Here is a 15,364-nt window from a genome sequence, read left to right on the forward strand (position 1 = left end):
AGTATGTTAGAATAAACGTTTAAGTTAGGGTGAAGAAATAAGTTAAGGACTTGCTGAATTGACAATTTAAATTGGAATACAAGAAGGGGAGGTGCGAGGAGGTCTGAGAAATAAGGTTAAGGAAAATAAGTATCTGAAACTTTATGTGTTTTTTCTTTTTTCTTTTTTTATTATTTTTCTGTTAAGTTTGGATTTTAGTGTTGTTTTTAATTTGGTTATTTTGGTGTTTTTGTTTGTTATATGTTTCTTGAAAATACCAATAAATATTTAATTAAAAAAAAAACAAAATGTCTTGCAAGCCAAATGGGAAGAGTTTGGGCTTCTTGTCAGATGAACCACCTAGAACAGTGAGTCGCAGAGAGAGACACATTAAGGGCAAAAGGTAAAGGGACCCCTGACCATTAGGTCCAGTCGCGGATGACTCTGGAGTTGTGGTGCTCATCTCACTTTATTGGCCGAGGGAGCCGGCATACAGCTTCCAGGTCATGTGACCAGCATGACTAAGCTGCTTCTGGCGAATCAGAGCAGCGCACGGAAACACCGTTTACCATCCCGTCGGAGCGGTACCTATTTATCTACTTGCACTTTGACGTGCTTTCGAACTGCTAGGTTGGCAGGAGCAGGGACCAAGCAACGGGAGCTCACCCCATCACGGGGATTTGAATCGCCAACCTTCTGATCGGCAAGCCCTAGGCTCTGTGGTTTAACCCACAGCACCACCCGTGTCTGGGCTGAGGGTAGATAGCTCTTATTCTTACCCACCCTAAAAGTAATCATTTGTGCTTTTAACAGCGAATGCCTTCATTGTTAATTCAAGTAGGGGCATGTGTGTGTCTCTATGTGTGTCTAAGGTTGCAATCTTGTGCCCACTTACCTGGGAACAAATCCTTTTTAGTTTGATGGCACTTGTTTCTAAATAAGACATGCACAGGATTACATGATCAACCAACAGGTTTGGGAAGCACTGCTCTGATGATATGAGCTGTCATGTCAGGGTATTTCAATAGCATTGGATTACAAAGCAGTACAACCTTTGGCCTTGTTACAGTTCGGGAGACCTTTAATTACTTCACCTATAACACTATAAATTTTATTTATTATACTTTTGCAATGGATTACTTTTTAGCTTGATTTATTGGGATTTGGTTTGCTTTCTTTGGCTGCAGTTCGGTACCCAATTGCTCATGTTAAGTCCTATCAAAATAAATGTGGACCAACAGATGTGGAACTGAGCACTGTGTTGCAGTCTTGAGCACAGGATTCTCTCCTGCACACAGGAGAGTCTCCAATAGACACAGGGGAACTCAACGCAACCTAGGAGTTTTTCAGATATTTTGATATTTCTACATGAAATGACCCAATCAATGCCACTTGGAGTAATGTGACTTTAGATCTTCTTCATCTTCTTCTTCTCTGGTGATCACTTGTAGCTGAGTAAGATTGTCTTCCATGAACATAGTTTTAACAATGAGTCCGTAAGTGACTGAGGGGGCCAATTCTGGATCCACACATCCTTCCACAGAGGGGACATAGGTTTCTGGGTGGAAGTTGATCATGGTGAGGGTTTGCCCAGTGTGCCTTCCTCTTAGCTCATTTCTCCCTTTTGTCCTGAGTTCAAGCGTCTTCAAAGTCCATGATCAGAACTTGGGTAACCACCAGATTTCAAGACCTGAATAACTCAAGGGAAGCTTATCTTCAATACCTTCTTCCCCTCGTCCTTCTTTGATCTCTGCATTCAGGGACTGGAAGGACATTGAGAGGATGTATTGGGGAAGCAGGACTGGAGTCTGACTGGGAAGAGGGGGACTCTGATTTGTGGGGAACTGTTCCTGCCAGGAGGCAAGAGTCAGAAGCAGGGGAAGCTTCAGCACCAGAGGGTGGAGCACAGGATAGGTCCAAAAAAAGGAGAGGAGGAGGAAGAGGCAGGTCAGGAAAGTGGAGGGCCAGGTGCCTCTCCACCCTCTCCTGCACCACTGTCTCACAGAACCAGGAGGGGATTGAAAAGGGATGAGCAGAGGAAGCTTACATGCAGGCATAGTCTCCAACTGCATGCATACAGCCCATCAGGAGGAGGTACATACACTGGTGGAAGTGGAGTGGCCTCTTGTTGCTACAACTGCTCCATAGAGCACAAACCTCGGAATAGCTGCCTAGATGTTAGACCTGGGGGGGGGGGGATTTGGAGTCATAGAAATAACTCTGTCAGCTTTGAAAATAAAGAGTTAACTATCTGCCATGTGCCTTCCTTTAGCTGGGGAGTGTCCTTGACATGGTGCCATGTGTTGGGCATGTGGTTACCAGTGGCAAGGCTTTTAATGTGGTTTCACTGGCATTGTGGGAATCCATTCTGTTGATAATGAGGAAACTTTTTTTTATCTTTTGAGATGTTTGTTTGAAGACCTTTCTTTCTATTCAGACTTGGTATGCATGTTCAGGATGTAAATCTGTGTTTCATGTTTTAAATCCAGCTTGACTATAGCACCCATTTTTAAGGGTGTTAAAAATATGTAAATATGTCTTTCTTGGACACTAAGATCTCACAGTAAAACTTAATATGTATGTTAATAAGAGATTTCTGTTGAAATTTCTCTATTTAGAGCCTAACCTCTGCACCCATTTCTAACAGGAGGAGGAAAGATGCAAAATGCATTGTGGAATCTGAATTGAGTCCTCTTGAACATTGTAATTGACTAAGTTAAAAGTAGTCAAGGAAGCCCCTTTTTCTGTTCTGTGCTATAATAATCCTTGGAAAACAGAGGTGCATTTAAAATCAAAGTGGTGAAATGCTTCATTTTCCATTTACAGCTATGACTGAGAAACTGAGTTGATATGAACTGGGTCTCATCAGCAATCAAGCAGATAGCTCTTGCAGTTCATTATTACTAATCTAGATATGATTCAGTCAAGTGACCCACAGTCAGCTTAACTAACCCCTGAAGCACCAAATGACTTGGGCTCCATCACTTTCCTGTGCGCAATGTGAAATATACACATTCATAATTGAATACAGTTTAGTGTATTTTTGTGCCAAGTGATTAGGTCATGTCGACTGCTCTGCTGCTAGGTTATTAAGCAACCGCAGTTTAATGTGACCTGAGCAACTGGATAGTCTACCAAGAATATCACCTAACGACCAGACCCTTGAGCAATGCCTAACGCTCCATACGCTGTGTCATGTTAATTATTGTTTTCCTAATATAAAACTGACAGCAATGAAGAGTTATGTCAGCTCAGCGTACATAAGGAAAGTAGTCTGTCCCCATTCTGAGAATATATTGTTGGCAATACGTTAAACATAAAATAAATCAATAGGCTTTTCCTGCCTGGGGGGGGGGAATCTATAAAGTACTTCAGGGAGCAGATGTTTCACTGATAACATTCACAGTGCACTTGAATTTGTGGCCTTAATTAACTAAAGTTATACTGCAGACTTCATTCTGGTGATGACTGATTAAAAGCAGGATGGATGTTCTCTACCTTCTGACTTCCACCTTTGGATATTGTGCCATTTATGTTACAACTATGGCCATGGTATTGTCTAAAAGACTTTGCTCAGTTTATTCAGCATAAGCAAGGTCCATCCTTCTAAAGGTATAGAAGAGGGTTTCCCAAACTTGGGTCTCCAGCTGCTTTTGGACTACATATCCAATCATCCTGAGCTAGCAAGACCAGTGGTCAGGGATGATGGGAACTGTAGTCCAAAAACAGCTGGAGACCCAAATTTGAGAAACCCTGGTTCAGAACTCTGAAGAGAAGCTGAGCTCTTCCTGTGTGAGAGTGGATTCTCCATAGGTACACACAGACCACTTGAGCAGGTAAAAATACAGAAAGTTGCATCTGAATGCAGTGTTGCATCTGAACCAGAGTTCAGGGTTTGTTTTTCTCTGACAAGCCAGAAATACTAGTCAGTCTTAAACCAAGGTTTGTTATAGGCTTGTGAATACTGACTTGTTTGCAGGAAGCAATTCCTGATCTCAGCTTCAGGACGGTACCACTGGGTCTATCAGAGAGGCACACAAGAATCCTAGTCAAGATAACAGTCATGTACAATATTAACCCAACTATAGAACAGAGGGGGAACTGTTAAATAAAGCTCTATGGGGAAACCCCTCTGACACCAAAAGCTATGCATTTGGGAGAGGATGCATGTTGCTTAGAAATTATTGTGGTGAACTGGTTTGTCAATAATGGTCAAGTCCTAGTTGGATGTGTTGGGAGAAGTTTATCTCTTGCAGCTGCAACCTTTTAGGCCCTATTGCCCAACAGTTTTGCCAGCTTAACTCACAGTTGTGGTTTCACGCCTAGTGCCAAGAACCCCTCAGATGGTGGTCCTGAGAGATCTCAACATCCATGACAAGGCTGTCTTCTTGGAAGTAGCAAAGGACTTCATGGCTATGAGAATCACGGAATAGCCCTAATATGGATTAGGAGCCAGAGTCAGGTGTAGGTCAGCAATAAAAAAACCACCGGTGTCAGTGAAATTAACTCTTTATTCAAAGAAACCAAACCAGGGCAGGCATAGTGATCCCAGCAATTCTTCCCAGTAGGTCTTGCCCCAGTGAGGCAGTTGCAAGGACTGAAGGTCCCCATCTTCCTTCATGTTATTTTCACTAATATCTTTATTTTTAAGCACACTCTGCCGTACTATATGCATTTTTGTACACATTGCTTTGCTGCGGAACTAGATTGCGAAATTCAGATATGACCAGAGGTTATTTGGTTTGTATATTGTTTCAGAAAGTGTGAATTTGATAGATTTGGCTTAAAATAAGTACTGAATTGAATTTCTTCTCCAGCCTCCTCAGAAGTAAGTACCACTATGTTTAGGGAGGCTAATTCTGTGGTATGTGTGGTCAGGGACTGCAGTCCTAGTTAACTAAATGTTTTGTGTAAAATTTAAGATAAAGGAACCCGTTTATAGTGGCCTGATGTGCAGATGAAAATTTGTTGAGGGGAAAAAGTTCTTGTGGAAACTTAATAATTACCACTTGCTAACAGCTGCCTTTGTGGAAACCATATTTGTTGAATCACAGAGCAGCTGCTCTGAATAGAGTTAATTTAATAATTAAGACATATAAGTTGTGAACTTTTTCTTCAGTCATCTCCTACTAGTCCAGGAAGTTAAAGAGTGTTGTCTTTGGCTGTCAGGAGTGCAACGCAATATCATTCTGGATCGCTCTGGGAAACAGATTAATTTTATTCCAAAGCATTTTGGGGAGGGGTGGGGGTTCTGGGTCTCTATTCTTCCTTCAGATTCTCTTACTCATTCTTAAGTTCACTGAAAAAGATCATTTACCAGGGTTGCTAAAACAGTATGATTTCACACTTTCACGCTTACATACCCTGCAACTGCCCCATTTTGACTGGGACATTCCAGATTGACAGAATCCATTCCAGGCTTCTGATTGGATCCCAGAATGTCCCAGACACTGCCAATAGAACAAAGACTCCCCCCTCCTTACCTCTGGTCAATGTGATGGTGTCCAGGCATGCCGCTCCACCTTCCACTTCCCCTCTCTATGGTTGCTCTGGAGGTCTGTGGGCAGGTGCTCAGTGGCGGCAGGTAGGCAAGGCAAATGGCAAATGGCAATAGCAGCTACGAGGGGGATAGTGGAGAACGTAATCTGGAGGGGGGGTGCAGCAAGCAAATATTGAAGCCAGAATGTGGAGGGAAGGAAGTGGGAAGGGTGACCGTCTTCCAGGGGTTAGTGCAGCTGGGAGGAGGGTGGGTGGCCAGAGCATTCACTAGAGAGGGGCATAAAGGGGAGGCAAAGAGTGGAGGAATGGGGGAGGTAGACGGGGCTGGACTTGGCACAGGAGACTTGGCACGGGGGGGGGGCGAGCAGTCCTGCAAAGGTGGGTGCAGAGGGGAAGGGAAAACATGGGCTGGGGGGTGATGGTCTGGATTGGGTAAGGTGCAGGTATTGGGGGGGGGGAGCCTTCTTCCGCCTGCCTTGCCCCACCCCCCAGCCCTGGGACTCCTCATAAATAAATAAATAAAATTATTATTATTATTATTATTATTATTATTATTATTATTATTATTATTTTCTGTATTGATTTTATAATTTATTTTAATTAATTGATTGTGATTTTATTGTTGTTAGCCACTCTGAGCCCAGCTCCGGCTAGGGATGGCAGGATATAAATAAATTATTATTATTATTATTATTATTATTATTATTATGGAAGCTGTGCCTGGAGGAAGAACTGTGAGGGGAGAGACTCCGTCAGGCAAGGCCTCCTTCCACCTGCCTTGCCCCACTCTCTAGTCTCTGCTTCTCAATTTGTATTGTATTATTTTATGTACTGTGGCTTGTCGTTTTATTGATTATAGTTTAGAAATTATTTATTGTAACTTGCGTGGATTTCTGTTTAACTTTTATATGTTGATATTATTATTATATACTATAATAATTGTTGGATGTTACTTTTTGATGTAGGTTGCTTATTTTAAAGTTTTATTATCACATTTTTGCATTGCATTAGATTGTTATAAGATGTACATTTTTTGTTTCTTCAGCTTGCAAACCGCCTTGAGTTTTGTAAGATAGAAAGACGGTATACAAATAAAAAAAATGATGATGATGATGATCTGCCACTTCAAGGTAAAATTTGATATATTGAAATTGGTGAGTAGTGGCAATTTTATCACTTGGGCTGTTGGAGGGTATGCACTTACTGGAGAAAGAAGTGGTCTCAAGTTTTTAAATATTATGAATGTCCCTTCTATCCAGCAGTGTCTGGTGTCCATTGGGAAAGGGAGGGAGACCAACCGTAGATGGGGAGAGAGCCAGTAACAGACAGAGCCACTTCCGGGTTGGTTGCAAGTAATAAAGAAAGATGGATGGGACTGGATGAGGACAGGCTGAGGTTGGTGGGGTAGTCCCCTTTGAGCCCTACTAGTGCGGCCGCTACTCCTTAGATTCCTTCCTTCTGCATTCTCTGGTGACACTTTTGTCCTCTTACCTCTGTGGAGCACTTTGCAGACAAAACAATTATACATATCTATACAGAGGAAGTTTCAGTGAGTTTGGTTGTGCTTTCTCCTAGATAAGTGGGAATAGGACAGCTGCCTTTAACTCACACTACTCAAATGGTCAGCGCTTTGGATCCTTACACTAGGGACTCAGCTATGCAGCTGCAAATGAAATGTTTTAAGTGTGTTGTAAAGTGCAATATACAAATGTGACACTAGATGGTGATAGTGAGCTACGGCAAATTCCATATATTTTTAAAAATGTTTTTAAAAAGCATTTTCTCAGCGTTTTTTTTTATATGTGTGTAGATTCCACCTAGGTTTCCACGCCCTTCCACAAAGAGCACACACTTTACTAGTAAATCTTCCATGGTGACTATGTCCAGGCCAGAAGGATGGGGCAGCTCCTACCATGCTTTGGGCATGTCACCTAGAATTCCATGCCTGAATAACATAATTAGTAACACTTCCTGTTTTATTGAATCAGACCACTGAGCGTGCACAGTTCTCATTGGGCTGCTTTTTTATTTTATTTTGCAGGAGGTGGAATTGCCATCTTAGAAAAGAATAGTTCTTTGTACTTCTGAAAAGCTCAGAGTTCATCCAAGCATGCATCCAAACAGAGTTTATCCCAGTGGCCTCGTTTTGGCTCCATTTCTGTTGATACCCTTCAGCTATTTGAGGATGTGGGTAGCCATTCTATCCCCAGGTCTTAAGATCTATGTTGATTTTTAAAAAGCATATCCTGTAAGGTACTACATGAACACTGCCCTCCTTCAAGGGCTGTGGCTTTTAAAAGGCCAAATACAATAAACGGAAATGTTTCAAACCTTGGGCCTTTTGGAATCATCATTGAAATTATGCCCCCATCATATTTCATGCTTAGCTTGACATTACATCAATTCCTTTTATGAGCGATGATACTGTTGTGACATGATGGATGGCCTTCCTGCGGGGAAAATAGTTGCCATGCTGCATCCATCCCTACATTTACATTTTGGTAGATGTGTTCGACAAGGAACAAGGTGCTGTGTATAGCAACCTGGTTTTCCTAGGCTGAACTCTTCATCTTGTTGTTGATGTTTTTCCACTGCAGTTAATTTAATCAAGGCTCATAAATCCTTAGTGCCATATATATATAGAATAAATATAAAAAGTAGAATAAATATATATATTTATTTATTCTACTTTCCCCCTTACTCCTCACGTTTCAGACAGGCCAGCTATTTGAAAAATAGCTGCACTATGAATCAAGAATCCAAGTCAGACTCATGTCACAGCAGCAGTGCAAGGGGCTGACATATGAGCTGTCACCCTTTATCTTAGGTGGCGAAGCTCTTTTTGACATGCATTTGACATTCCTTTACTCGGGTACAAATCCCTATTGCACGAGGAATGAATTGCACTTATGCTAATGAATCATGTGATTTTAGCAGTGAAGAAGTACTATAATCAAAATCAGTGAAAGACTTGTTCATCTGCTCATGTGGTTTCTTTAGCAAATTATAATCAAAGACTAGTATCAGATTTTCTTGTTTACATGTTCTGGATATTTCCCTGCCCCCATGTCTTCCCTCCCTCCCTGCTTATCTGTTACTGTTGCAGCACCCTATTCCCCCCCCCCATATAATTTTTTTTTGTCTCTCTTAATTATTTATATGTCAATCTCAGCCCATCAGGGATGGGATGATGTCACAATTCTGTGTACCAAATCAGGTAATATAAGGATGTCATTGAGGACAATTTAAGCCCATTGGAAAAGCAAGAAAGTGAGAAATAAATCCTTGGTTAAACTTTTCACCAGCATTACTGAACATTATCAAAATGCGGACCGCTTCCAAAAATCCCAAAGAATACTCAGTGTTTTTGCTTAATTTTAGCAGACTATTTATAGAACCTTGGCTATCACCTTCTCTGCACACAAAATCCATGTGTATTCCCATATTTCAAACTTCGTTTTCAGTAAGACACCATTATAGCAAGACTTCTCTTGAAGTAATTTTTAAAATAATTGGGCATTCAGTGGATTGGCAAGCTGGGTGAAGCAATACAAACAACAAACCTGTTCAGGACAATAAGGATTATGTGAAGGAAATGGTCAATGATGGCTTTATCAATATGGAATTATGACATAGCCAAACACATTTCCTTGCAGCCTGGAGATGCATGGAATCTGTCTTAGGTCTCCACTCAGACTGGCATGGCATGTTGCCACATAATGCATTTACAGTATTTATTACTTGCTTACTTTATATACCACTTGATTGTAAAAATAACTTCAAAACAGTTAATGAAAAGAATAAAACAAGGAAATTAGCAGTAAAAAACAATTTAAAACATTAAAAAAATAATTAAAATCAACAGTAGGCTAAAACCCAGATTAAAACACATGTCAAAATTATACATAAAAGATCAGTTTCTTACCAATGCAGAACAAGTTTCATGTGGCAGCTGCATGACTGCCAGTTGTACAGACTCAAGCAGTTGAATGGGCATATATGGTTTAAGGCGGTCTTGCAGGTAAACTGGTCCCAAGCTGGTCCCATATGGACGCTAAAATATAGAAGCCTCCTGTGGGCCTTCAGTTGAGTTTTTGGCTCCATGGCCAATGGTCAGGGCGGATGGGAATTGTAGCTCAACAACATGAGGAGGGCTTTAGGATCCCAACCCCAGATTTCAGTTGATATCCAATAAAGCCATTCTCTGGAAAAGCACATTCCAGTTCATAGATTCCAATTGTCTACTCTATGTATGCCTAACACTGAATATCTCCCACAGAGTTTATGATGCTTCTGGATGAAGTATATAATACACAAATAAAAAATATGGACAAAATTCTGAATCTGGATGGATCAACATAGCTTTAATAGTACCAATAAAGTGAGAACCCATTAGCAAATCCACGATGGCCTGTTTCTTATCTTACTGTGTTAATTATAGTATTTCAGGTTTTATTGTTAAACTATTAATGCTGATATTTTTGGCTCTTTTGTTATATACCAGAGCTACTTACCACATTCTGGGCAATACTGACGTGCTCTCTCACTTCTCTGTGAAAGGTTTCATTTTTAGTTTAGCTGTCTTCTTTTATAGATGTGCTGCTATGTTTCAGCTGGGTTTTCTAACCACGCTAATTGCAACCAATCTCGGCACATTAATACCTGTCCCTATTGTATATACCATGTATAGCTCTTGTCAGCTGCTTTAATTGCTAATTTGCACACATATTCCCTGAAAGACCCCACAGGTAGGGGAAATGAGAGCCTACCAAAAGTCTGGCAGATTTTACTGATCTTTTGAAGCCACATAAAGATTCCATTCACAGTTCCTTGATAATATGATTTAAAATGTATTGGCAATAAAACAGGTTAGCTTAATTCATTGAAGCAGTGGGGATTAAAAGAGTACATTTCTGGCCCCTGCACTTCAAGGAAAGGTTCCCCTGACGTAATTATATTTTCTGGGAGTACCATGGTGTTATATTTCTCGTCCCCTTTACTTTCCCCATCAAAAACTTTCCTTGCCTTTATTTATGCCAAGCTTTTAAAGTACAATTTATTTATTTATTTTAGTACAAACTGAATTATCTACTGTGCCCTAGACTTCTATATTGACAAGCTTTGGGGGCCTGTGGGCATGTTTGGAATTTTCAGAAAGTGCTCTGGGGGCCAGTCACAAAATGTCTGCCATGGGGGTCACAACTAAAGCAGAAGAAAAAGAAAGGACTGCAAAATGGAGCAGGCTTTCCCTGTTAAGTATAATTTTTTAATTCACACTGAAATGAAAAATGCCTCTATGGGTTGAACACTGGAATAGTCCAGTGGAGTATAGTAAGCTAGAAGCAGCTCTCTCACTGAGTTAATGATTAATGTTCTCTGCTCTTTACACATGAGTGTTTAACCTTTGACCATGTGATTAAGGTATTCAATCGCAAATCTCCATCTTGAAGGGAGTTGCCTCCTTCGTCTTTCTCTGGATGGAGGCTCATCTGCAAGACTTTGGAAAACATTGGTATTATAAGTGTCTTTAAAAGAAGAATAAGTTAGGACAAACAGGACCGGGAACAAAAGGTTGAAGTGTGAAGTGCTACAGTTCAGGATTCCGGCCACTCCATTCCTTTCCTACTTTCCTTGGGTTTTCTGTTGCCCGCTCCCTTGCATTCCATGCTCCCTGAGCATGCTCGTTCCACTTTGGGCTGTGTTTGTCTTCTCTCTAAGTTTTTATTTATTGTAATTCCATAAATCAGGGTTTCCCTACCACCCAAGCCTGACCTCTTTCTAGAAAAAGAGTTGCCGGAACTCACAGTGAACACCCCACTTGCTCTCTTGTAATGGCAATCGTGCCTACCTGAAAGGGGCCGGAACTGAGTTCTGGTGAGTTCTGGCTGAAAAAAAGCCCTGCTCTTGTGCATGGGTGGAGTCATTTTGCCTACATAAGGACCAGCATGTGGAGAATTGGGTCCACTATTAGTCCACTATAATGATAGGATAGATATGATCAGAGTGAAACGGGTTACTATGGATTTCTCCTTACCATTACCTGTGTGCCAGAGATCAGCAGCACAGACTGAAGACAATACAAAACTCTATACATTTGTTAAACTTTGTGTTATTTACCTTATAGTTTGATTCCGTGGTTTCCTTTCACCATTAAATGTGCTCACTTATGTCCGCCATATTAACAGATCCACACCTATTTACATTTCTGATCTTGGTCCCTGTTTATTTCATACGCAACTTCATAATTATTTTATTTTTTCAACTTCTTATATTTAAGCTATATAGAGTTTCTGTTCTTTAAAAAAACTTTTTGTGCAAAAATAATGAAAACAATTAAAGTTAGAAGTTTCTCCCTCAGGTTTAGCATCTTGCTAAATGTATGCAGCTCTGTGACATGTTTTGCCTTGGCTACCGCGATTACAATTGCCTCTTTATTCTCTGAGTTTGGATGGAGCCCTCCAAGTTGGCTGGCTCTGGCAGCTTGAATTAGGGGAGCAAGCTTGCAACCATATTGGGCGTTCTTCCTTTCTTCAAAAGCCATTCCCCAGGGAGTTTTCTGCTTTACTTGAGGAAGCAATCAGTACAGCGAGCCCAGTGAGCAAAGAGAGCTGTGAAAAGCCTTGTGATTATATTTTACTAAATTTAGGGGACCCATGGGAAATTCTGATCTTGATGGAAGAACTAGGGTTTTGTTGAGGTTGCAGAGGAGGGTGCAGCAAAGGCAAATCTAATTTACCAGGCCCAATTCCAAATCTTAAGCTATGAATGCTGCTATTTGGGATGTCTACTTACCAAAGAGTGGCTTCGAAATTCCTCCGTGCCTTTGCTAAAATCCAAACCCAAAGAAACATAATCTATTGTAGGAGACAGAAACTATCCTGTCATCACTGTTGCTAAATGGAAAATTTATGCCAATATGATTTCTACTACAGATGGGTAAATATGTCAGCTTTGGTTTTTCGCATCTGCTCACAGACACATTTTTGCAAAGCAATTTCCCATAATAAATAGCACTTTTGCATGTTATTTTCACTATACACTAGTGCATAGTGTATACAGCGGGTGGCGCTGTGATCTAAACCACTGAGCCTAGGGCTCAGAAGGTTGGTGGTTTGAATCCCCACGATGGGTGAGCTCCCCTTGTTCTGTCCCAGCTCCTGCCAACCTAGCAGTTCGAAAGCACGTCAAAGTGCAAGTAGATAAATAGGTACCGCTCCGACAGGAAGGTCAACGGCATTTCCGTTCTGGTTTGCCAGAAATGGCTTAGTCATGCTGGCCACATGACCTGGAAAAACTGTCTGCAGACAAACGCCGGCTCCCTCGGCCTGACTTAACTGTCCGGGGTCCTTTACCTTTACCTTCATACATTCTTAGGCATCCTTTCCATTGCAAAGTTCAGCAAAGTGTGAATTTCAATGGCTAGCTGTGTTTTTGTTCATGTACTGAAGTATGAATTAGGCGGGTTTGCTTTTAAGTGGAATTTCTCCTCCATCCTACAAAAGGAGCTTGAGTTTCATGGAAATCCCTCCAGGTCATAAAAAGTCAATTAACATTGATAGAATGATTGAATCCAACAGCTGAATAACAAATACTTAAGAAAAGTATAGTTGGTTGATTTGAAACTACAACTTCAGGCCATGCTGCAGGTGAACATAGGCAATAGTTTTTGAAGTGGTAACTTGCCGCTTACTAAGCTGACTTGGTATTGCCATGCCAAGTGGTGGTGGTAGGAATGGAAGACTGATGGAAGAAGTCCTGAATAAGGCAACAGGATGCAGGGAATGGGTAGAGGGGGGCATCAAACATGAATGAAAGAGAACCAATTCACCCCATTCAAGGTATATGAGTTACACCAACTCAAGGGTATGTTTGCATGCTTGACGGATGCGAAACTCAATGCCAGTGCCACTGTGCAACTATTGTCCTCCAAATGTCTGTAGGGTCGTTTGCTTCAATACCATGGAAATCAAATACTCTGGAGAAGTCAGATAGGAGGGCAGGGGGAGAGAGGCTCCCTCAGATTTCCTTCCAAGGAGACAATTAGCCTTTCCCAAGTCACTCACCGTTTTGTATATTCTGCTGATCTTGAGAAACCCACTTTTGGTGCCAGTGCCAAAGTTTTGTTGAAGTATGAGAAGCCTTTATAGACATTCTGAATTATTACAGGGAAGGCATGGGGAGGGGAGGAGGAGGAGGAGGAGGAGACCATGGCAGCTGGCCAAGATGCATTCATTAAATTGGAAAGAGCCCTCCAGACCCATTCAGCTGTGCACATTCCCTTAGAACAGGGATAGGGAAGCTGTGGTTCTCTGCAGATAATGCTGGACCGAAGCTTCCTTCATCATCATCCACGAGTCCTGCTGGCTGGGGCTGATGGGTGCCCAACAGCATCTGGGGGTGAGCTCTCCATCCTTGACTTAGAACGCTTGGAAAGAGCTGGAGTTCAGCTGAAATTATTTATGTAGTTTCAGTTTCCTTCTCATTGAAAAACAATGATTACCCATTTGTCATCTAAAGTTTTATTTGCTGGTTTTCATACAAGCCCTGCACACAGCATATGGCTTAGAGAGAGCTGTGCAGGTAGGTCCAAGGGAGCATTTGAAAAGGCACCAGGAGGCTCTGCAGTCCCACAGGGCCACAAAACCCCCAGAGAACACACACAGGTTGTGCACTCCCTGAGCAGGAAGCTTCTCAGATGAAGTGAGCAAAAATATAGCTAGGTTTTTTCATTTCCTGGTAATCGCCCCTATGTAATTGTTGGGATAACTGGTGCGTAAGCCAGGGCTGTAACCAGTCCTAGTCCTGTATATGGAGAAAGACTGGCATGCAGTGGCTGTGATCAGGACCATGCTCAAGATGAAAGTTCAAATAACACAGGATAGCCTATGAGCTACCTATTGGCTTGCTCCTCCTTTCTCAAATATTTACATCTTTGTAGATTGCATGAAAATGATCATCCTACCCTCCCGTTAATCACCTTTGAAAGCAAAGTTTCAGAGTATCTGCTTACCATATCCAGTTGATTATAAGATAAACTGTTTTGTTTTTCAGGTTTTGTTCCTAATGAATGTTTATGACCAGCCCAATGTTCAAAGCAGAGTTACTTCCTGAAGCCATTTACAGGAAATGACACTGGAGTCAGCCCAACTACTTGTAAGGATGCCGTTTCATATTTGGATGCGTGTGTTCCTCATTCCAGGCAGATGGGCAGACTGATCCTACCCATCTTCATCTGTTTGGGGTGCAAATTATTCACAAGAGGCAAGCCCTCAGTTGTAATTTGGCTTAAATCTGTTCAAAGTCGATGGGCATCAGGCAGCCTGGGAATAAGATTTCAGCCATTGTTATTAATCTATGCAGAATAACAGCTGGATGCAGTCAATATGTAATGACAGAACAGCTATTAATACAAGTTTATCTTTTCGCAAGGTTCAAAGAGATGGGTGTCCCCCCCCCCAAGTCCAACAGGAAATAAATCTCCTTAAATCATTATTAATTTGGAGGGAAATCCAAGACTAATATGACTGTAAATTATTGGCCAGGTTTCTTGGTCCTGTCACAGCAGAGGCCTAGAAGCATGCACTCTCTGAATGCCCTCTTTGGCATTCGCCTTTTCCTCCTTTTCCTAGCTCAGCAAGGTGAGGGGTGGAGGGCTCCCAAAGGGTGGCCAACTCTGTGTGGCATTCATTGACCTAAAGGCAGCATTCGATAGTATCTCCAGGAGCATCCTCTGGGAAAAACTCACCCGCTGGGGCATCGACAGAAGGCTTCTCTGGCTAATAATCAAACTCCATGAGAACTCAGCGGCTAGAGTGAGACTCACCCCGGAGGGCGATCTCACCAATTCAATTCCCATTAACAGAGGTGTCCGACAGGGTTGTATATT

At 41.7% G+C, this 15,364-nt stretch overlaps 1 long non-coding RNA gene across 2 annotated transcripts in view; it reads left to right on the plus strand.

Annotated features, from left to right (window-relative positions):
* LOC310744275 overlaps positions 1-15,364 on the plus strand; it is a 36,007-nt gene that overhangs the window by 18,475 nt on the left and 2,168 nt on the right. The window contains exon 2 of one of the 2 annotated variants that reach the window (XR_014539484.1): positions 14,530-14,642. This is a non-coding gene — a long non-coding RNA (uncharacterized lncRNA). The remainder of the gene's footprint in view (positions 1-14,529; positions 14,643-15,364) is intronic. The other variant, XR_014539485.1, reaches the window with a different exon arrangement.

This window comes from Podarcis filfolensis, assembly GCF_964270895.1.
Source record: "Podarcis filfolensis genome assembly, chromosome: 10".
Lineage (NCBI taxonomy): Eukaryota > Metazoa > Chordata > Lepidosauria > Squamata > Lacertidae > Podarcis > Podarcis filfolensis.